The sequence below is a fragment of the Amblyomma americanum genome, chromosome 1, assembly GCF_052857255.1.
Source record: "Amblyomma americanum isolate KBUSLIRL-KWMA chromosome 1, ASM5285725v1, whole genome shotgun sequence".
Taxonomy (NCBI): Eukaryota; Metazoa; Arthropoda; class Arachnida; order Ixodida; family Ixodidae; genus Amblyomma; species Amblyomma americanum.
Window position 1 is genome coordinate 465,174,886 of NC_135497.1, and position 23,758 is coordinate 465,198,643.

Sequence of the window (23,758 nt, forward strand, 5' to 3'; positions counted from 1 at the left end):
AGATACAACTGTAGTATAGTTTTCTCTCCTGGCATACTGGTAAACTGCCATTCATGACCTGAGAGAACCTGTCATGGATGTGCGTTCCACCCCATTGTTGTGATTGTAGTTATTTCCCTCTCATGATCCGGATCAGCGGTCGCTACCTGCCCTAAGTAGGCATATTAATTTACCACTTCCAGCACCTCGCTACCAATTCTGAACTGCTATTCCCTTGCTAGACTGATGAACATTACTTTGGTTTTCTGCATGTTAATTTGTAGACCCACCGCTCTGCTCCGCCTTTCTAAATCATTGATCATGCTTTGCAATCCATCACTGAGTGACTCAGCAAGGCAATGCATTCAGGGCATCGCAGATTATTTAGGTATTCTCCATATACTCTTATCCGCAACTGCTCCCAGTTCAGGTCTCGGAATACGCCCTGTAAACAGGCCGTGAATAGCATTGGCGAGATCGTGGCGCCTTGCCTGACGCCCCTCGTTATTGAAATGTTATTGCTGACTTTGTGGAGGACTATGGTAGCTGTACAGTTGCTATATGTATCTTCCAGTATTTTGACATATAGCTCTTCTACACCCTGAGTCCTCATTGCCTCTATGACTGCTCAGATTTCCACTTGCCTAAGTCCCATGATAGACATGCCTCCGTCCAAGCCTTCCATTAACAAACCAATTAGCGCTCATAACAAAGCCGCAAATGGGGCACTGTAATCATTGAGCAGACTAATTGACGCGCGCTATTTCGAGATACCTCTACGCGCTGCTAAGACCTGAATTGCACTCCCAATGCCTCGAAGGCAACGCGCAGGCTTACGCTGCAAACGAGCGACATTTTTGGCCTGCGTTCCAAAAGCCACTGCAGCATACTCTCTTATTTAATGCCATATTTGCGCAGCGGTACCGCAAAAAAAAAAAATGAAGCTCGCCCAAAGTACAGCGTTGCCCTGTGTTTCGAGAGAGTCGTGAATCAGCCGCGAGGCTACTGTATACTGAGGAACTGTGTGCCGAGAAAGCTGCGATCGCGGCGGCTGGGACAACTCGCAGTCGTCGATTGAAACCGGAGAGCTCCGCATTGTTTACACGTCACAAAAGCAATCTGCTAGCGCGAAGAGTTGTCGTTGCAATATTAGGCTCGTGTGAAGACTCTTCGCCAGAAAACTGGTAACGTCGAGATTTACTTTGCTGAATGAACGCAGCACAGCTGTGCACGCCGATAGCGCCGTGTGCTGGCCTAAATAAAGTAGCGCTGAATTACTTTTCTAGGAACACATGCCTTGCCCTCGATGCGAACGTTGAGCAAAGTATTATTGATTTAAGTTTCTCGCAATTGGGGGCTCTCTTCGTTCCTAGCCCTGAACTATCCGACACCATGACGCCTGTTTCGCGTTGCAGAAAGTTTTTTTAAGCGGCTGTGCCGCCGCTATTCCTGTTTGCTTCAAATCAAACGTGAACCCATTTCCGTATGAAACGCGATTACGTGAGAACGGAGCTTCGATAAGATGCGCGGAGCTTAAAACGCTGTAATGAACGTCTTTCGAACTCGCTGTGTGGATGAGGTGCAGCAGCGGAATTGTCATTTGGCTGTTTGAATTAAAGACTAAATTCACGCGCTATGCCGCGGACCGGAGACGGCAGTGGTAACAGGCTGCCAGGCCCTATAATAATATATCGCCGAACTTTGGAAGCAAAATGCGAGGGAGCAAAACGCGCCTGATGTATTCGTGTTCGAAGCGCCGAGCTCGCGGAGCCGTAAGCGCGCCCAGCTGATGGCTGTCCGATCAATATCCGGGCCCCGGGCCATCTAATCGGCTTACACTTAATCGTACGCGCATGCCCTGCAGTGCTGATTGTCTGGCGGCCGTGCTGTCCCTTACGGGGGAAAGTCAATTCCACATTTCTTGCAACCAGAGCGACGCCCCCTGCTGTGATCCGAGCGGTGGAAGTAGGGGCCAGCGTGAGACCTTTGCGAGTCTCTCTCGTCGATGGATGGATGGAAGACCACTGCTTTGAAACGGGGTGAAGGTGGTTGCTCGGCTTATTTATCTTTACATTCCTGTAATGGTGTAGAATCCGTCTATAAATTCGCCATGAATGCTTTTTTCATCCTACACTTCTAACCTTATGTCACCTCCCTGCTTTTGAGCCACCAATCTTCCAATCGCTTTTTGCTTACTTCCACCGCACATTTATTCACATCACCATTATTATCTCTAAAGCTTAGGACCTCAGGGTATACAGTTTCTATATTGTAACGGAAAACAGGGAGACAGGTCGCTAACCAGCAGAATACAGCAAGCAGCCAGCCAGCCAGCGAGAGACACTTCAACGTCTTCGAAGACACTTCAGCGCCACCTGAGAACACCAGGTGGCATTACTCCCCCTCCAAAAAAAAAAAGAAAAACAAAAGCGGGGTTGCAGTATGGGCAGTGGAAAGAGAAAAAAAAAACAGCACAAGCACACAAAAATGTACAAGGGAGGTGGGCGAAGGTGTCCCACGCGAAAACTAGCAGAACACTGAGCGTACTATTCATTACCGCGTGAAGTAGGGTTTCATGCGGACAACGTGCACAACCTCAGAGCGGGGTGGACGACGCTGAGGCTGCACAGTCCCGTCAGGAAGAACTTCGTAGGTCACTTCGGTGACGCGGCGCAAAACTCGGTACGGTCCAAAGTAACGGCACATCAGTTTTTCAGACAAGCCTGGGCGGCGTACCGGGGTCCACACCCAAACTTGGTCTCCCGGATGGTATTCGACGTGCCGATGACGGAGGTTGTAGCGGCGTGCATCCGTGCCCTGCTGCCGCTGAATGTGAAGACGGGCAAAGTTGACGTGCTTCCTCGGCGCGCTGAGCGAACTGCTCGGCGTCTGGCGTGAGTGGGTGGTCATCAGTGCTGCATGGAAGCATTGCATCCAGCATCGTCTGAACGTCACGTCCGTAGACCAGACGAAATGGTGTAAATCGGGTCGTCTCCTGGGTGGCCGTGTTGTAAGCGTATGTGACGTACGGGAGAATCTCGTCCCAGGTTTTGTGCTGCGAGTCTATGTACATTGCGATCATGTCGGCGATCGTTCTGTTGAGTCTCTCTGTGAGCCCGTTCGTCTGTGGGTGATAGGCAGTAGTTTTGCGATGGTTCGTGTGACTGAGCTCGAACACGTCGCGCATGAGCTGTGCCGTAAACGCCGTACCTCGATCAGTGATTACGTGGGACGGTGCGCCATGACGCAGCACGATTTGTTGCATAAAAAACTGGGCGATCTAAGATGACGTACCGCGCTGCACCGCTTTAGTTTCCGCATACCTTGTTAAATAGTCGGTCGCGACTATGATCCATTTATGACCGGCCGATGACACAGGGAATGGGCCCAGAAGATCGATGCCGACTTGATCAAAAGGCGTCCGAGGGGGTTCAATAGGTTGGAGCAAGCCCGCTGGCTTGAGAGGAGGCGCCTTACGACGTTGGCAATCGCGGCAGCCTCTGACGTAACGCTGGACGGCGTGAGAAAGTTTGGGCCAATAATACGCCTGGCGCACGCGTGCAAGTGTGCGGGCAAAGCCCAAGTGGCCGGAGGTCGGCTCATCGTGACAAGCAAGAAGGATATCGGCGCGGAGATCTGCCGGAACGACGAGGAGGTGCGCTCGGTCAACAGTGCTGGAGTTTTTCTTAAACAAAATGCCGTTCCGGAGACAGAAGGCCGGCAGGTTTCTAGAAAATTGTCGGGGTACGACAGAAGCTCGGCCCTCCAGATAATCAATGATAGGTCGCAGGTCTGGGTCAGCTCGCTGGCGGGTCATTAGGTCTAAGGCGCTGACAACTCCAATAAAACCACTCTCGTCCTCTATGCTATCATCCGCTAACCCGACGGGCGCGCGAGAGAGTGCGTCAGCGTCTTCGTGCGTCTGGCCAGATTTGTGCACAATGGTGTAATCGAATTCTTGGAGGCGGAGGCTCCATCGGGCTAGGCGCCCCGATGGGTCGCGAAGATTTGCAAGCCAGCACAACGAATGGTGGTCGGTAACTACTTTGAACGGGCGGCCGTAGAGGTACGGACGAAATTTCATGGTTGCCCACATAACCGCAAGGCATTCTTTTTCTGTGGTCGAATAGTTTGTTTCAGCGCGAGAAAGCGTGCGGCTTGCATACGCGATGACCCTTTCCACGCCACCTTGGTGTTGGACGAGTACGGCGCCGAGGCCGACGTTGCTCGCGTCGGTGTGGACTTCGGTTTCAGCCTCTTCATCAAAGTGCGCAAGAACAGGGGATGTTAGCAGTCGTCTGCGCAGCTCGGCAAAAGCCTCCTGCTGCTCGGCAGCCCACACGAACTGTGTATCATTGCGCGTGAGGTGGTACAGGGGTGCGGCAATCTTTGAAAAATCGGCGATGAAGCGGCGGTAATATGCGCACAGACCCAAAAAACGTTGCACACTTTTCTTTGTTGCAGGAACAGGAAAGTTGGCGACGGCAGCAGTTTTCTCGGGGTCGGGCTTAACGCCATCGGCACTCACGAGGTGACCGAGAAACTTCAACTCTTTGTACCCAAAGTGGCACTTCTCGGGCTTTAGCGTTAAGTCGGCCGATCGGAGGGCATCTAATACTGTCCTCAGGCGTTCAAGGTGTTCGGCAAAGGTTTCGGAAAATACGACGACATCATCGAGATAAACCAAACAAGTTTGCCATTTTAGTCCAGCGAGAACGGTATCCATCATCCGCTGGAAAGTTGCCGGCGCTGAACATAGCCCAAAAGGTAGCACTTTAAATTCGTACAGTCCGTCGGGTGTCACGAACGCCGTTTTTTCGCGGTCCCGCTCGTCGACCTCTATCTGCCAGTACCCACTCTTTAAATCAATGGAGGAGAAGTACTGGGCGCGACGAAGTCTGTCGAGCGAGTCGTCGATACGAGGCAGCGGGTAGACGTCTTTTTTGGTGATGTTGTTCAGTTTCCGATAATCCACGCAGAAGCGGAGTGTCCCATCCTTTTTCTTCACCAGCACGACAGGTGAAGACCAGGGGCTGCTGGAAGGTTGAATGATTCCATCTGAAAGCATCTCCTTCACCTGCGTTTGGATCGCCTCACGCTCCTTCGGTGAGATACGGTACGGCTGCTGATGGATGGGGCGGGCATCGTCGGGCGTAATGATGCGGTGCTTGAGAAGAGCCGTTTGCCGGACTTTCGACGAAGAAGCGAAACAGGAGGAGTATTCAAGTAGGAGGGCACGTAGTTCTCGCTGTTGAGTCACCGAAAGGTCCGGGCTGATGTCAAGGGATGGGCGCACAGGTCTAACAGCTTCGAACGCGAAACATTCAGAAACCTCCGCTAAGGGGTCGGCGAATGCGATGGCAGTAGCACGAAAAAGGTGCCGGGGCTCGTTAGAGAAGTTAGTCACCAGGAGCTCAGAGCAGCCGTCGCGGAGATGGATGAGACCTCGCGCTGAGCAGATGCCGTGGGTGAGCAAAAGGGACAGGTTGCCCTCTGCGACCGCTGTCCCTTCACGTAGTCCGTCGCAGTGAACACTCACAAAAACGCTGGCGCGTGGCGGAATCCAAACGCTCTCGGCGGATATTCTAAGGGCGGCGCGGCGTGGACAGTCCTCGGAGTAAACAGCTTTCTCGGTAGAAAATGTGACAGTGCGCTTTCGGAGGTCAATAATAGCTCCATACTCTCGGAGAAAATCAACGCCAAGGATACAGTCACGGGAGCAGTTCGGTAGAACTAGGCAGCTGACAACAAATGTGGAGCTGCGAATTTGGACTCTTGCTGTGCATAGGCCAAGCGGAGTTACGACATGTCCGCCAGCCGTGCGAATCTGCGTGCCGGACCATGGTGTCATTACTTTTTTAAGAAGCGCCGCTAGCTTTCCGCTTAAAATCGAGAAATCAGCGCCAGTGTCCACCAAAGCACTAACCTTATAGCCATCGAGAAGCACGGGTATATCCAACGAGAATCGATCTCCGAGTTCAGGTACTGCAGTCGTTGCCTTTAAATCGCGGTCGGTCGCTGTTCGCGTTGTCGGGGGGTCTTGTTCGTATCGATTGCCAGCGGCCTCGCCCCCTGAGGTCGCTCTCTTTAGTTTTCCCGGCGGGGACTTGGCGACCGTCTCTGCGCCATCCAGGAGGAGCTTTGGGGCTGTGGCGAAGGTCGGCGTGGTGATGGAGACCGAGACTGCCGCTGGGGAATTGTCGCCATGCGCTGCTGGGCTACGTAGTCCTCGATCTCCCGGGGTCGTTGACCTCTTGGTGGACGGGGCATGTCGATAGGGAACCCCTGCAGCCCAAGCTGTCGATACGGGCACTGGCGATACAGATGACCGGGTTCCCCGCAGTGAAAGCAGAGACGCCGCCGATCCGGAGCACGCCACAGGTCCGTCTTCCGCTGGGGTGATCGTCGATTGTCGATGTAGTACGTGTCGGGGTGTGCGGAAAACAGCGAGCCTTGATTGGACGGAGGAAACTGCGCCGAAGAGGGCGCAGGACGTTGCAAGGCTTCAGCGTACGTTGGACGACGGCACTCCGTTGGTAAAGGCGGCGGGTCAACGGACGGGAACGAAGGTCTCAAGGCTTGAACCTCTTCGCGGACCAGGCTAGCGAGAGAGCCGGCCGTCGGCAGGGGAGCACCGAAAAGCGCCTGGAGCTCTTCGCGCACAACGGAGCGGATCAGGTCACGGAGAAGACCAGGGTTAGCCCCGAAGGCAGGAAGCGGCTCTGTAAGTGAAGCGGCGAGTACCGGCCGGTCGTAGGTGGTAGACCGCCGCAAGAGCATCTTCTCCATCGTGACCGCCTCCGAGAGAAACTCAGCAACAGTCCCAGGTGGACTGCGCACGAGGCCAGCGAAAAGTTGCTCTTTAACGCCGCGCATGAGATGGCGCACCTTTTTATCTTCGGGCATGGCCGGGTCAGCTCGCCGGAAGAGCCGAGTCATATCCTCCACGTACATGCTTACAGTCTCATTCGGCATCTGAATGCGAGACTGCAAAGCCCGTTCAGCCCGTTCTCGACGATCCGTGCTGGTGTAGGTCTCCAGCAGGCGTCGGCGGAACTCGTGCCATGATGTTAGGGCGTCTTCTCGGTTTTCGTACCAGGTACGTGCACCATCCTCGAGACTAAAGAAGACGTTTCGAAGTTTAGCGGCGTCGTCCCACTGGTTGAATGAGGCCACGCGTTCAAACTCGAGAAGCCAGTCCTCTACGTCTTCGAGCTGACTGCCGTGGAATGGTTTGGGCAGTCGCGGATTCTGCAAGGTGTAGTAGGCAGCAGCTGGCATGACAGGTCGATGGGTGGGTGCTCTGGCAGACTCCAAAAGCCCGTGTTCGGGAGGTAGGCCTTGATTTCTCCGGCTAGCACGGTGCACGGGGGTGTCCACTAGCGAAGGACTGGAGCCCAGGGTATCCGGAGGAGTATGAGACATATACAGGGATCTTTACCCAGCGCCTACACCAAAATATGTAACGGAAAACAGGGAGACAGGTCGCTAACCAGCAGAATACAGCAAGCAGCCAGCCAGCCAGCGAGAGACACTTCAACGTCTTCGAAGACACTTCAGCGCCACCTGAGAACACCAGGTGGCAATATATTACCCAAAGGGACAGCTGGCGCCACCGTCTATGAGAGTTTCTTAAAGGACACTTCATTTGCCGTGGGAATGCCGGGAAGACAGCGTGGGCGTACTTGCCTTCGCCCTAGAACATAACTTCGACTGCAGAAAAACAAATTTTCGCAAAACAAGTAAGCAAGGAAGCGTTGTTTTACTGTCAATATGTCCTTTAGTAAAATATGTTTACTGCACATAAGCACATCGGCGTAAACGATCACCGAATTTGCTTATGGCTTGAGGGGGCTTTCTCGTCATGCCGCCAACTATAGGAAACCGTGGAAAATAATTTTGTGGGGTTAACAGAAACACTTTTCAGAGCGAATATTAATTCAGAAAATTGTTAGCGCTTAAAATACTACATTTAGAAGCTTCATTGATGTAGTCTTCTAATGTGGGACGCGCCTTATGTCCATGCATAGGCGATGTTCGTGCCGTAAAAAACTTTCTCGAGCTTCCGCTTTTTTATGAGAAACCAGTTTGCGCGCACTAAGTGATGTCTCTCGACATCTCCTGGCGCTGCGCCCACAGATTTTGCCAAAAAAAAATCATGAATTAGAAAGCGCAAACATCTCCTACCAACAGTGACTGCCGTGTTCATGCTGACAAGTGCAACATGCGGGTATTTGCGTTTGTTAATTTATGAAGTCGATGTCGGTACAGCAAGCAATGCCGGCCACCGCAAGTCCTGAAAATTAACCAAACGCAATCCTCGGTGAGTACGGTTAACATAAGGTGCTCTTCGCGAAGTACTTTGTGCTTTTAAAGTGTCCCCCAGACTCCTACGAGAAATGTGCGTAGTGGTCACGGCAGCAGACTGCTGAGTTCTCAGTTCACACACAAAAAAAATCCTTGTTCCCTTCTTTCATATTTCAATGCCCAGGTAGCAAAGGCTCCCGCTGAGCAAAACCCAGCGTGCTGCGTAAGTGGTTCCCATTGAGGGGGCAAACGGACTTTAGGCTTACCAGGCACCAGGCATGGCGCTCAGCTCACTTCGAGTCAAGGGCCTTCGGATGTTTCGGATCTCAAATGAGCGGCGTGCGTAGCTGCATGGGTAATTACACCCCCACAAAGCGCACAAAACATTCGTAAAAATTACGGTGATGAAAACGAAACTTAGCAACCAAAAAATCCAATCCGTAGCACACTCAACAAGATAATAGTTGTCAATCCGGTGTGCTGTCTTCCCGGCATGCCTCGGGCGTCCATGGTGGATCAAGTGAAGAGCCGCCAGCTTTCCCTCTAGTGTAAAGTAATACCCCTGTCACACGGCCAGTATCAATGGCCATCGAGTCGAGGGCCTTCGAAATTCTCAATCGCCATTGAACTCGAAGGAGTTGTGTCGCTGCTGCACGGCAAATCTCAATGGCTTTTGCAATGGTTCTCGTGTATTACGCCAAGCTTGTGTGGCACCACAATCGCTACTTTGGATATTGCAAAAATAATAAAAATATATGATAAATGCATACTAAATGCTTAAATACACGCATACGCGCATGTCGTTTAAAATCCTTTTAATTGCACGTACAGAACGGACAGATGCAGACACAGCTGTAGCCACTCTATTACAAGACGTGCCAAAACCAAGCCAGTCCATCTGCGTCGGAGCGCTGCTTCGTCAGGCTTAACACCTGGAAAATTGCCTTGATATCTGAAAAACAAAAGCTATTTGTCTCTTGAAACTTTATGCGAGGGTAAGAATGGGCAAATCGAAGGCGAATGCAACAGTTTAGAACACGATACTGCTTTGAGGGAATAGCGACGAAGCTGTTTTCGCTGTGAAGCTAGCGGGCAGGGCGCCGCCATATTGTCAACGCTAAGTACGCAGCAACGCAAAGACCGGAACGCAAAATTAATGTGATTAATGCGCTTGAAACCATACTGATACAATTTTAAAATTTTTGTACAGACTGCTTGCATTAGAATTTAGGCGAATAATGTTTGTTCATGCTTTTGTACCGTGAATGTATCGTGTACGAAAGTGCGCTTGGTGCCGCTCGTAGCAAAGCTAGCAACCTTGGGCAGCGCTCGAAGGCCCTCGAAATCTCGATGGAGTTCCGCGCTGCTCCGTTGACTCGACAGACTATTGACTCGATATCCATTGAAATTGCCCGTGTAGCAGCGCTCGATCGCCTTTGAGTCGATAGGCTATCGGTTCGAGGGCCTTCGAAATGCCCGTGTGACAGGGGTATAAGAAACTCTATGCCTCAGGGACAATGACTGTGCCTGCATCGACATCCGGATGGATATGCATGGAGATGAAATGAACGCCACGCGGCGGCGGCGCCGCTAACTAGTCCAAGAAGGATCGGCGTGTGTAACCACGCCATGGGCTCCGTTGCGTGACCGGTTTGCCTGGATACTCAGACATTGTCGGAGTTTAGCTTTAAAAATTTATCTGAGGAGCCAGAAGAGACAGGGAAGTGGAATTGCGCTTTCTGTTACGGCTCGCTTTGACCAAAACTGCCCTTGCACCGTTGAAGTCAAATCGTCATGGTTCGTTTGGACTGCCTTGTATGACATATGGTAAAACAAAACTAAGAGCACGCGAATAAGCGCTCACTTTTGCCTGTTCTTGAGGGAAGTTTTTCTTTGAGCGAAGGGTGAGAAATGTTACTCGACATTCTTGGTGCCGAATTTTTCTCCTTTGTTCTTCTTGTGACTATCTTGGAATGTTAATACCGGTCAGGTGTAATATGCCGCTGCAATTAGCTTCATTCTCACCGTCGCATATTTCATTCACCCTGATTAGGGCACCTCTTAATGTTGTTGTTTCCTGTGAAAGAATGGCGCATACCCACGGTTCGGGATTAGCAAGAGTTTGATCCAGACCCAAGTGGAAGAAAAAATTCGCTCAGACTTAGTTCGAACGGTACGTAAAAATTTAGGAATCAGAGAAGGTGAGTAAGGAAAGTACGTGTGCTGTCCACCGGTTTCCGTTGTCTCGAGCGCCTAGGCTGAATTTCAGCGGGAGTTTCAGGTCTAAATGTTAATTTTCGACAGCGCGGAATGGAACAACATTATACGATAAGTAGTTAGGTATGGGAAACAGTACGTGCGAAAAATTTGCCAATAAGCATCGATTTGAGTGCATTTGCCGGGCACAACCAAGTTACGAACAGTAGCTTTCGGATATCCCTGCAAAGAGAAGTACGTCAGTGGAAACTGACCTGTATGAAGCTTTAAATAATGAAAGCGCAGCGCAATATAACAAAATGTGAGGCTAGCGCTGGGAGACAGAGTGGGAAGAGCGTGCATTAGAGAAGAAGTTCGGGTTAGTGATTCCGAGGGAAATGGCGCCGGGCGGAATCAGTAATGCGGTGGCAAACATAAATAACACTCATGGTCGCTTAGGATATGAAGATCGATTCGAAAATGGAGAGAGCGAGAAGGGCGCTGAGACTAAGAAAGTTTGTTGGATGGCCTCATCTGACGCAGGACAGGGGGAACTGAAGGTCAATGGTAGAGGGATATTTGTCCCAATGCACCGGCGATGGTTTTGATGATGATGATGAGTGGCAGGTAGTGGCTTCGTCTTTATGCACGGCTACCATGGAGTTAGATCAAATTCAATCCGAGCTAATGAACGTGTATTTTTAGTTGGAAGATCACAGGAACAAGCCAACGCGTCGGTGTCTTGGCTCTCCAGCGGCCACTTTCTTAGAAGCACGCTATACTGCGCGTGTTGGTTGGTGTTCAGTCTGACGACCAGCGCGAAATTTGACAAGGGGCAGAAAGAAAACACAACAGAAGAGACGGATTGTCTTTCCTTTATGCCCCTTTCTTCTACGAGCAAAACCTTTTGGACCAAGGTCCTACTCGACTCCTACAGACAGTAAAGCAATTCTTCCATTCACACGTCTTCACCACATATATTCTGCGAATAGAGGACCACAGCAAGGCAGAATTGGCATACACCAGGACACATGAACTCAATTTTCAACCTCCGAACATGTGCGCGTGGTACCCGAAGAGATGGAAGCATGCTCTCTGTTACGCATACCTGTCGCTGCCACTATTACCGCTGTCTTGAGGATTGTGAGGTTCCTCTCCTGTGAAGTACTAGCTGAAGAGCAGACGTTAATTATCTGACCGAAGTATTGGGAGCTTCAAACTCGATATTCCCAAAATGATATGGGCGCACAGAAGCGCCAGTCATTGTACGCATTACTGCTAAATACAAGAAAAAAAGAGCCTAAATTGGGCTACACTGTATTATAATGGTTCGAAGCCTATGAAGAGCGAGCCACCACCGTCCAGGTTATTATCGTTTCCTCATAGGAGCCAGGGTCCATTGTATGTTTGCCGCCTTTTGCTACTGCTGTGGTTGCCATCGTTCCAAGATGTGCACCACCTACTACGCTACCGGAGTTACAATCGCGCAGGATTTCACAATGCCCAAGAGTAATCCGCGGAGTTATAACTGCGCGCGCGCCGTGCATAGCGTGCATTCCCCTCTCGAGAAAGTGGGTCGCAGTAGCGCATAGCGAAATATTTCAGGTCAATGTGAACGAAATTAAGAAGGAAGCCAGTAATATCGACCAGGCTTGACGAAAGGTTTCCTACGCTATAGTGGCTATCAATATCAACATGCGCTGACACAGACTCAGCTGACCGTATGCCACTGCTGGATGCCAGGGGCCGGCGATTTGATTTCGCACCAGCATCGCACACATGCGTGTTTACTTAAGAAACTGCGGCGCAACGATGGCAACACAAGAGAGAAAAAGACAACACATGCGCACTCTACCAGCAGTTTATTGGAAGAAAATGGGCATATTTATAACCCTCACTCACCAGCCTGCATGGTGGCTTAGTGGTTATGGCACTCGGCTGCTGTCCCGACAGACGCAGGTTCGACCCCGACCACGGAGGTTGAATTTCGATGGAGACGAAATTCTATAGGCCCTTGTACTGTGCGATATCAATGCACGTTAAAGAATCCCAGGTGTTCGAAATTTCCAAAGCCCTTCACTACGGCGTCCCTCTTAGCCTGAGTCGCTTTGGGACGTTAAACCCCATAAACCAAACCAAACCCTCACTCACCATGTAACAACGCTCTATCGCTCTCAACCCAGCCAGTAACAAGTAATCTTCAAATGACAAGACTAAACATAATTCGCATAACGCTTCTTTTGCCCTGCAATTAAAGCACTAGCTTATAACAAAGTTAGAAAACAAACCAAACAAATTTTAGCAATAGCACTGTCAGTCAATCTTGGCAAAAGCACTGTCATGCATTCGAAGCAAAAGCAGTGACTACCTTGTACGTAAAAGCTAAACAAAACCAATAAAAATAACAAACAAAATAAAATAACAATAAAGGCCACCACAACCCCACCCAGATTTGGGCGAAAGCCGCCAGAAACGGAAGAGAGAATTCTCGGAGGTACAGGTCTTCATAAAAACGTTTCCAGATAGCAAATTTCATTTCATTGAAGACCTACAGAGCAATCATCAATACACGCGCTCCCCTTCTTTTTAATCGTGAAAGGCTTCAAGAATTTCACGTGCTACCTGATCGCGACTTCTACCTAGAATCCTCATACTGCTGAGTACTGGCTCACACTCGCAATCTTTACTGTGGAGAGGCAAATTTGACCCCCTCTCACCTTTCCCCTCCTCCCTCACTCTTCTGTAGCGGCTTTTCATGCTCCCGTGCCCTGTCATTGATGCAACGACCCGTCTGGCCTATGCAGACCCTTCCTCATGTCAGTGGCATTTCATGCAGCACGCCGACGGCGCAGGAAACAAAAGGCTTACCGTGCCTCTTGTTGCTCGGGGGTTTCTTCTTTTGCCCCATCTGTGAGCACAACCCCCTCAGCTTCTTAGGTGCGGAGAACACGACGGGTACGTCAAAACGGCTTGCCACCATCTTCAGGCTTTGCACCGCTCGGTGTATATAGGGGACCACTTGTGGTCGCCTAGTTCCGAGCTTGCCATCAGGCGTCTTCTTGCCTTTTATTTTCAAGGAGGGTCTCAGCTACACCACAAATGACAGAGCACGGGAATCCAGCCATTTGTAGCCCTTCAATATGGTTATTGAAGCTAGCCTCGGCCATGTGAGCACAGGATATATGCAGCGCGGATTCCGGGGAAATGGAAGCGATAGCCCTTTTGACGTTCTTGGAGTGCGCAGATCCGTACGGAAATTGTTCTTTCCTGGCGCGAGGGGAATACATCCAGCACACTAGTCCCAAGAGATTGATGTTAATATCTCAAAAGAGTAGGCTGCCCTTGTCTGGAAGTTTATGAGTGAAAGCGAGCCCTTTCCTTTGTTGTCTGAAGGCGGATATTTTCCACAGTGCTATGGTACGTCATGGTAGCGTTAGTTTTAGTATCACAAGGAAGTCTTCAACATATCTAAAATTTTCAGGACTAGGCCATTGTCAAGGGAACAGGCTAAAGCATGGTCATTACGCCAAGTTCTACAATAGCGAGGTAAAATTTTGAATCATTCATATTCATACCTCTCATCACATAGTAGGGCGCGCCTTAGAATGTGATTTAAAGAAAAAATTCAGTCAGCACGACTAGAAAGACTCGAGACAAGTAGTAGACGCTCAGTCTTTGTCTGGCTCCACCTGCGGATAGCTTAATAGTTGGAACTGCTCTTCAAAAAAGGTCGACTAATATAAGTGAAACTGTGCTTCAGAAACTCTTGGAATGCGTAGAACAGCGCCTTCCAAGGTGTTAGCTAGAACGATGCTTCTCATATTACTGTCGGGAACAAACTTTCGGATATTTTTTTATGTGGAATGGCACTTCATTTGTTTTCAAGTGGAATGCTGTTTTTTTTAGCTTTCTCCGCTACTGTGTTCTAGCCATTTTGATCACGCAATCTCTAAAACCTTCTTTTGGGTGTCTTTTGAACAGGAACAACCACCGCTTCTGCCAGCAAATGTTTATTCATTAATTCGGGGCACCGCATTTCGCGCATGCGTTTGGCGCTTGAAATTTTAGAATGAAAAAAAAAATGAAAACAATTCTTTTTCAATGCCTTCAGTCCGAAACAAATGCTCTTGCCTGGAAGTATTATCCGTGTTGTCCGATGTACACTGATACTATTGTTATTTCTAGAATGGCAATCCGTATTCGCAAAAGCTCTCTTGTGGATTCACCGAACTCCAGGTTGGGCACTGCGCACTGAGCGGCAGTCAGTCCTATGTATTTGCCGGCATCAGTGACTAGTGCTCTAACGCTAAACATAGCAGCACCTCTTGCAATAGAGCAAGGAGCTGTACTATGACATCAGTTTGGGCTATTTGGCGCATGTTTCTCTGAAGTCGGTTAGCACGAACAACGACAACAAAGACAAGTCACGTGGAGCCGACGAGCACAAGCGCATGTACAGGTAACTTGTCTTTTTGTTCGCTCTTACCAGCATTCTCCACGCTGCTAGCAGAGTGGCGAGTAAAAACAAAATGGCAGTGCTTTAGCTCTGGTTAAACCTGGTTGAATTGCGCAAGCTTGCTTAGATTTCGCCTTAGAATTTAACTGTTCCGAAGCAGTAGAGAAACTAGATTCAAATATAGACTCTTCGTCGGTAACTTCTATGGCGAGACTGGTCAACCAACGCGTAGCGCACCGCTATATATCGCAGTGAAGCCGCCACGGAGCGAGCGCAAGCCGAGGAGGTCGTCATATCAACGGAGAGACCACCTGCTAGGCGCGGCGATGGCTGGGGGCGACCGCACACGCGACGAGCGCCCTTCTAGCGGCGGCGGGGAGCAAGCTGACGTCACGCGTCGTCATAGCAACGGAGAGAGCTGACGTCACACCACCTGCCAAGTGCAGCGCCGGCTCGGGGGGGAGCACGGCATACGCAACGGGCGGTTAGACCTGGCGTAGTATTGCTTTCGCAATAAAAAAGATTAGCACTAGTGACGTGCCAGAGGAGCGAGAGATAGCAACGCTTGGCGCTGCGGTTACGAACACGCCGATAAAAAAAGTGCCAGGTGTGTTCCAAAGTATGGCGCTATGCCAGTAAAGCGATGCGATTTTAACCGCTCCGGTGACGTCATTGTGCTATTATTTTTTTTTAATTCGTTCACGCGTATATGCAAAGTGAGCGGAAGTTTCCGCCGTAGGTCAGAGGTAAGCTGGTCAGCTTTCGTGCTCGAACGCAGTGAAGCGGGGGTATTGGCGTCACCCCTGCATGTGCGCCATATTTTTGACCGCTTTCCTTTGTCCGCTTCCCGTCCGTGGACTTTCTACCGGAATACCAATTACTACTCGACGACAGAGTGCTTCTGTGTACGTTCTCATGGAATGACATCCTTTTTGAGAATAATTTTTTGAGAATCCCGTGGTAATAAAGAATTCAAATCTGCATAAGCTGTAGAAAAAGCATGCCAAGCGTTTTTTTTTTTTTTGCGGTAGCATTTGAAATGGTGACTAAATCAACGAATAAATTTCAAGCTTCTCCTCAGAGCACTCTAGGAGAGCGGAGAACCTCCGTGTGACGTCACGGGTGGTAAGATTTTAAATTTCCTCTGCCGTTAACCACACCCTTCTGCGCGTCGTTGGATGCTGCCAAACAACTCTCGGCGGGCTTTGGCTTCGGGGCCTAGGTTCTCTTCCCACAATGCATACGTTTCTGCGTTGGCAATGTACATTTGCCATAGATGACATCATCATGCGACCCCGACATGTCGCTGCGGTTTGCGGGGAAGCTTGAAGGTTGTCCCGATTTTAATCGGCTATTACGTCCCCATTTCAAATGCTAGCTCAAAAGGATTTTGCATGCATTATCTGCAAGTTTAACACCTCAGACACCTTTAAGCTCGTCAAATTCTAAAGCATCTGCAATTGGCCTTTATTGCTACCTTCTATTCATATCCGATTTTGCTCTCGCCTTACTCGGTAAACGACTAAGAACGCTGGTAGAAGCTTTAATGGGTTCGTTCTGTAAGTATACGAGCGGTAATGAACTTCCTGCAGCTTCAGGTGATGTCGTGATTCATTACCATTAGTGTTATTCTCTTTTCAAGAGACGGGCCTGTTGCCCCGTCGACAGCTGCTTTATTATAAATCACGTGAGCTTGCCAAGTTCCCAGGACACAATAACGAGGCCAGGGTTTCGACTACTTGCCGGCAACAGTTTAATATTCCACGCCAGCATTCCTTGCGTAAGGTCTCAGAAGCTCGCCGTTAGGTCATACTCTGTCTCTTGTACGAGACTTAATTGCCTTAATTTCTCACACGACGTGCAGTACTTTTGTGTCAAGATCAAAATGCAGCTGTCTTCGAGGTCAGTACATACATAAATTTACTTGTGCAGTACCTACAGAAATCGAAGTAAACAAATCAACATTCTTGAAAATTTGCTACCTCTACGCTTCAACCGCTGTCTGGAGAATTCTGAAACCTTGTCCCCAAGGCCACGAATGTTAAAATGAGTACTCTACCGGATGAGAGCTCTACCGAATTTCACTAATGCTATTATTTGTAGCCTAATTTTAATATTTTTGATTGTTTTAATGACGTCTTTAATTGTAAGTTGCGGTGTTCTTGTGGAATGACTGGATTGTGTTGAATTCTTTAGTTTTTTAACAGGGAAGCTGTTCTTTATCCAGGCTTTCACGGGACAAGGCGTGGTAACGCGTGCGCATGCGATGCGGAGAGGGCATAGTATGCGAGGGGGAGAGCAAGCGACAAGCACAGCTGCAGCATAGTGGGGAGAAGGGGAGCGGGCGCCAGGCGCAGGTGAGCGGAGTCAAGGAGAGAGGGAAATGAGTCGGCGAATTGGAGAGAACGCGCCCAGCAGGTGGTTCGGTGCAGCGCGCAGATATGACAGTTTTAGCTGTGCGTACGCAAGTGCTTGCGTACGCAAAGCGCTACGGCGCTGCGTGCGTTACGGTGTCCGCTCCGAAGTGTAGTTTTAGCTGGCCGCGCTGTAGCGTCCCTCAGCGGAAGCGGAGGCAGCTTCGCTGTTAACATCAAGCTGGGCCAAGTTTTTTTTTCTCACAATACTCGTGAAAGATTCCAGGTATGGGGTACTACGCGAGTAGACGTTTTTTCTACGGTTCTCTTTAAATGTTGGGGATCGTTCTGGAGCACGGATTCTGTGAGAATGCCACGCCAGCCTTTCACTGTTTGGGAGAACAACGAGAAGAGGTGCGCAGTCGTGTGCGCATCAGGCGGATGCGCACTTTTGGTGGAGCTGAAAAGGTGCAAATTCGAGGCGGGAGGGAATGATAACTGAATTGGATATCTCTGGGTCCCAAATCGCCAATGCGTCCTCTAATTATGTTTGAACGAGAGTTAAACAGGCAAAAAAATTATGAAGGGCATTTAAGAATGCTTTGAATGTGAAAAATTGCCTCATCGTGAGATCAGTTGCGAGGTTCATTAAACATTCCTTCCTTTCTAATCACACACCTACTCATTAGCATCCATTTTTAAGGGAACGAATGCACTAGGTTCACTTTTATTCGCCAGGAAGTGAAGGGATTTTGTGGGCTATAGATTCCGTGCGCGCCTCGAAATCTGAAGGTCTTTGTTTCAATTCCCCGCACCTTCAATTGGACGCTGTTCTCGATTCCTCGATTTGTGCTTTCATTTCCGCTCTGAAAACACGTCTGCTCGGCCTGTGAGCCAAGGGGAAATAAGCCAGTCCTCCCGTATGCCTCGGCACACTCTAAAGTGTAAAGGAATCCATCGTAAAGTGTTGTTTCAGGAGCGTCCTCGTGAAATCATGCAAGCACCTACAGGAAGATGCTTTTCAGAAGCAAACGGATCGCTTTCGCGAAGCCGGCTACTCAGCACATCTTCTGATTGCTGTAGCCGAAAGCATGCTTAAATCAAAAAAACCCAGTGAAAATTACTGTCGAAGCAAGGCATCGCTGATACCTTACCCACATACTGCGTCCCATAACCTGAAAAAGATCGGCAACAAAGCAGGAGTTCATGTTATATTTTCGGCCCCAAGGAAATTGCATCAGCTGTGCAGAAAGGTTAATTCTGACGTAACTAGAAAGCCAGACTGCGTGACGAAGCATCGTCCGCGTCTTGTAAACTGTGAGAAATATTTATACAATCCCGCTGTGATGTGGTAATATCTATATCGGCCACACGGGGAGATGCCTGAATTAAAAGGTTACAGGAACGTCACAGAACACTGAAAGATGTTAACTCGGGTGACCTAAGCAAGCACTGCAGCCAATGTAAAAATTGCAGACCTGCATTTTGAAAGAACGGCCGTTCTGCGCAATTGCCGCGGCAGCACAATAAAGGTGGTAGTAGAAGCTCAGGCAATATAAAGATTCTCTGATAAATGTGTCAGCGCCCATGAGCATGCAAATCACTGGATGGAAGGTTACGGGCCTACGAGATAATTGTGCCATGGGAACGTGAGCTGTTGTTTTCCTGTGTTGTCACGGGACTTGGCCTATATAAGCCAGTCCAATGCAGTAAACGATGTTGTCAGTCAGCGCCTGTGTTTGTGTGACTCTTTCTTGTCCGTGTTGCGACCGCACTGTAGTCGTCAATATTACTATAATAAATTTTACGAGGGGGAAGCTAGTGGTAAATGACACCAAAAGAAGTCAACATCGGCGGGCGTCCTTAATGACTACACATATGTGATCTTAGGAAGAAAGGTCGTGGATTTCGTTACTGCCTAGATACAGTTGAACCTCGGTCTAACAAAGTCAAAGGGCCCCTCTACCCCCCCCCCCCCCCCCCCCACACCCGATTTTTTCGTTATAGTGGCAGCTACGTTACAGCCGTAGGTGGCCATGGCCGCCAGTGCCGCATGCCGACGGGCTTGCCTATCACCATGATGACCTAAGAGAGCACTGGTGGCGTTCAATCTGCTGTGGATCTGTGCTGGCGCCTCTGGCCAGCGTACTCATGCGTCATGCGGGAAAGCGATCCCAAACGGGTACTAACAATGGATTCGCCGCCACGCTTCCACCGTCGCCCGTATCAGCTTCAGCACATACGACGTGGAGATATAGGTGTAGTCTTCTACGATACGAATCCTCCAAGACCTGTCTTTTTGGAGCTGGAACCCATGCGGGCCGTAGAAGAAACAGGTGCTCGTAGGGGGCTCTGTGCGCGTGTTTAGGCTCCCTTTCGGGGATAAGGTAGATAAGAGAGAGACGTTTTCACAGTTTTAGTCTCGTTTTCTAAAAGCCGAAGCCAAAACGGGCATGCGGTTGCCTTTCAACTGTGAGTATCGGTTTTGAGAAACGCGGAAATACTTGGGTAAGTCTGTCCAGGCGCAAAAGATCCAGCGCACCGCTCCGTGTGACATGGCTCAGCGGGCCAAGTTGATCGAGTTTTGCCGTACAGACTAACGCCTAAGTTAGTTTCTCTGGGGTTTGGTTATATGACATATCCTTGCGAAGAAAAAATTAACATCCTAAAAAAGGGCTATTATAGGAGCTTACAACAGCAATAGCAATTCGTTTGTTTTACTCTTTAGTTCGTTGTTAGCCATTTCGTTAGAATGAGGTTTGGCTATGTTTGCCGGAGAGAACAGACGGATAACCTGGTCGAAAATCAGATAATTAGGTGATGGTCAAGCGTGATTCCGATGGAAAGATACTAATTATGTTTTGTTAGTGTTGATGTTGACCAACGTGAAAGCCACCGACGAAAAAAAATGAAGATGGAAAGATGTTTCGGCTCCCGCACCATGCCACGTCCCGCAGCATCCCAACCAGATGGTATTCCGCTAGAACCATGACTTCTAATGTTGATATTAACTGACTCTTTATTACAGCAGGTTTAAATGAGTTGTAGATCATTCTGTAAAGCAGTAGTGTCGGTACTTCTGTAATTGGCGCTATGATTACGCAGTCATTCGCAATGAAACGGATGTTCGAAGGTCTGACATAGTCGACAGCTTATTAATGTAAATTAGGTAAAGTAAGGGACCGAGAACATTTTTTTGGGCCACTCCAAAGAAAACATGGGTATTTGGAATGAACAGTTGTTGGCGTATACAAATCCCTGTAGGCTAGTAGGGAAGGATGATGCCCAATTCAAACCTGAAGTGTTATATTGAGCATGAAACTTTAGAAAAAAGACATCTGTGAGGACTTTATAAGATGTCTTTTTGATGTGAATTAAGACTGCGTCTACAGGTGTGTTAACGTCAAAGGAAGATCTTAGGTTGTTAACAAATTATGCTTGTTGAGTTTCACAAGATACTCCTCCTAGAGAACCGTGCTGACTATGAAGAAACAAGTTGGTTGATGTCAAGAGCTTCATTATACTCGAGTAGATTACGTGCTCTTTTAAATAGAAGCTGCAGAGATAATCGAGATGGGTGGATAACTTAATAAGGGAGATGAAGGACCTTTTCTAAGAATCGCAATAATCTTACCCTGAATTCCAGTCGGCTCCTTATGAAACAGGCTTCTGAATTATGTGAGACCAACTGACACATGCGGTATCGTTCATATTAATGCGATAGCGTTAAGGGCACGTGTCGCCGAAAATTAGGCGTAGTAGTCGTTGGCCGCAAGCGAAAAGTCCACGAAAAATCCCGACAGAAGAAATCTAGGTGGCAAGTGGGCCACTTAAGTCTCCTGACCCTGTGACGTCTTCGCGAACTTTCCACCGTGGCAGATGGCAGTTAAATTGATGATTGGTCCCGAGAGGTTACTCCGGAAGGATAACCTAGGTCTCACAAGCCTCACTGATGTAGCAGCTGCCATGACAGAGTAGTCGCGCACCCCCTAAGCGCTGCGCCACAAGTGGTATGAGGGTTTTCAGGGATCTATGAACGCAAAGTAGAGAATGACGAACTATGCATATATGGGCATTAATCCCTTAACGCTATCGCATTTCTGGTGTTAAGTACGGAGGCCGGCAACCGAGGATGAATGTTCACGCGGGACCTCCCCGTGAGCTGTCAGCAGACGCGCTCCAAAGTGGCGGCAGCGTGGAGCCGTTATCATGAACGGCGCCACGGGCGTCAACAGCGGAAGAGTCTCCCTTTGCTTGCGGAAGGAAAGGTTCAAAGGCGATCGTCCCCTATCAGCTTCCTCAAAGCGCCTGGGTTTGAAGTTGATGGCCTTGCTGGGCGCAGTACCTCTAGTAAACCCTGGTCAAAGACCAATGCATCTAAGGCCAGCTATCCATGGTGCTCAATCTCCTTCATCACGAGGGTTGCTGGGAGTCAGCGACATATAGACGTCGCTACAGTAAGAGCCGACCCTCGGCACCTGAAAAGCAGCGAGAAGGCAACGGTGCCTCATCCTGCATGGGTGGCTCCCTTGGACATCATCAATCCGCACTTTATTGAACATTCACAATGTAGACGACTCCCCGGCTAGGGAACTGAGGATGACCAACCCTTTTGAAGCAGCCGGACGGCATGTGTGCGAGGGCCTTCTGATTTCTGCTTGTGTTGCTAACGCGCTTTTGTGTACTCCTGCAAAATGTGTAAAATATCCCTCTCGTAAACTTCTCTCCTCGAAGCCGTTCCTCCTCGTCACATCATAGCAGTAGCCTGGCGAGAGGGGACCCCTGGGCCTCGACCTGGAGGAGATGGCCCCAGTCAAACCAAGAGCCCACATTTAACAAGGGGTATGTCCGGCTTCATAACACACATCCATTTAGCATTTTAAAGTCATGGCATATAAATTACGCGGCAAGTATTAACGAATACCCGCCTGTATGCATGGGTACTGTACGAGAGGAGTAAAATATTTTGGAACGTTCTGCATAAGGGTGTTCCTATTGGTGTTCCCCAGGTGCGCCCAGAAAGGATGGAATGAACCTGTCCCAGTACAGCATGTATCGAACATTTCTAGGCCGTAGAGGCAGGACACAGAAACACAAGCAAAGGGAAGTGCGCCAACTAATGGCCTAGAATTGAGGGTGTTAAGCAGAAACAAAAACAAATCATAGCATTTTGGTCCCAGAAAGGTAACTGGGAGAACGTTTTGGGACCAATGCTTTTTCAACAAAAAAATACAAATTGACTCCTCGCTCCCTTTCCTCTCTCCCTCGCGCCAAAAGCTACAAGTAGAGAAGGTTTTTCTCTTGCACTCGCCGTTTTGAGAGATCAAACAGTTTTGTTCGAACAGCCGAAGGAAGCGCAGTTAAACCCGCATCTCTCTCGTGAGCCGTCGACTCCATGCTGCAGGCAGGCAGGCAGGCAGGCGACGGCGGTCTGCCTTTTCATCGCACTGCTGGGAGCGGCGGTCACCAACGTGCCAGTCTTCTATAGTGTTTCCAACTTCAGCATGGTGCGGCGGTCCCTGCAGGCATCTCCAACTACCAGCAGTCCTCGTTGCGCTACTGTCTAGCAGAGGCACAGTAATGGGCCTCCCGTCTCTCGCCCGGCTTCCTCGCCAGGCACAGTAATGGGCCTCCCGTCTCTCGCCCGGCTTCCTCGCTGGACGGAAGCCATCTTGCGCACACGTATTCGCGTAGCCCACAGCCGCTCGTGCGCAAGCCCCAGCGCGCGGCAGCTATTGCTCTCATCACTAGGCTGCCGTGAACTTCCTAGCTGTGGATTCATGGCAGCTTTCCCGCGCAGATCGGCGTGCCCACATAACTTCTTTTGGAACTGGTGCAGCGGCGCGCGGCGCATCGCAAGTCTTTTGCGCAGCTTCACGGCCCTACACCATAATGCCGCTCTTACAGGCGTCGTTCGCGGCAGCGGATTTCAAGGCAATGCGCGACTCCTAGCGCGCACTCTGCATCCCTCAGCGCCTCCGACGACTTTGGCGTGTTGTTGGTGGCAGCGTGGCCGTCCACTGCGGTCATAGGCGGGAGAGATCTTCGGAATCCCACTAGAGTCTTGCTGCGAGTGCCCATGGATTAACCTGCTCTACCTACATTACCGTCTTGTCACAGCGGTATAGTTTGTGTTGTGTTCGCGTCGCTGACTTCCAACCCACCCCCACCGGATTACATTACCCACCCCCACGCCGTATTCTGCCGCGCGCGCGTTCTGCTGTACCATGGGTGCTGCGCGCCAGGGCTCCTACCTCAAGACCTCCTCCGTTTCCATCCGGCTCCAAGCAGTCTTATCTCCACACTTAGTCACAAGAAAATAAAACGGGGGTGTAACGAGGATGTAACGCGTATGTTTGAGCGTTCGGTGTGTCATGAGAAGGCGCAGGGCAGAAGGCTGTGTTGAATTCAAATATATAGTTGCAGCATTTTATTTCATCCCCGGGTTTCCGTTGTCAACGTCGTC

The 23,758-nt window shown here is 49.7% G+C and overlaps 1 protein-coding gene across 1 annotated transcript in view; it reads left to right on the forward strand.

Annotated features, from left to right (window-relative positions):
• The window catches only part of LOC144116041 (cGMP-dependent protein kinase, isozyme 1-like), an 827,405-nt gene that overhangs the window by 215,126 nt on the left and 588,521 nt on the right, over nucleotides 1–23,758 (forward strand). The gene's annotated exons all lie outside the window — the stretch shown is intronic.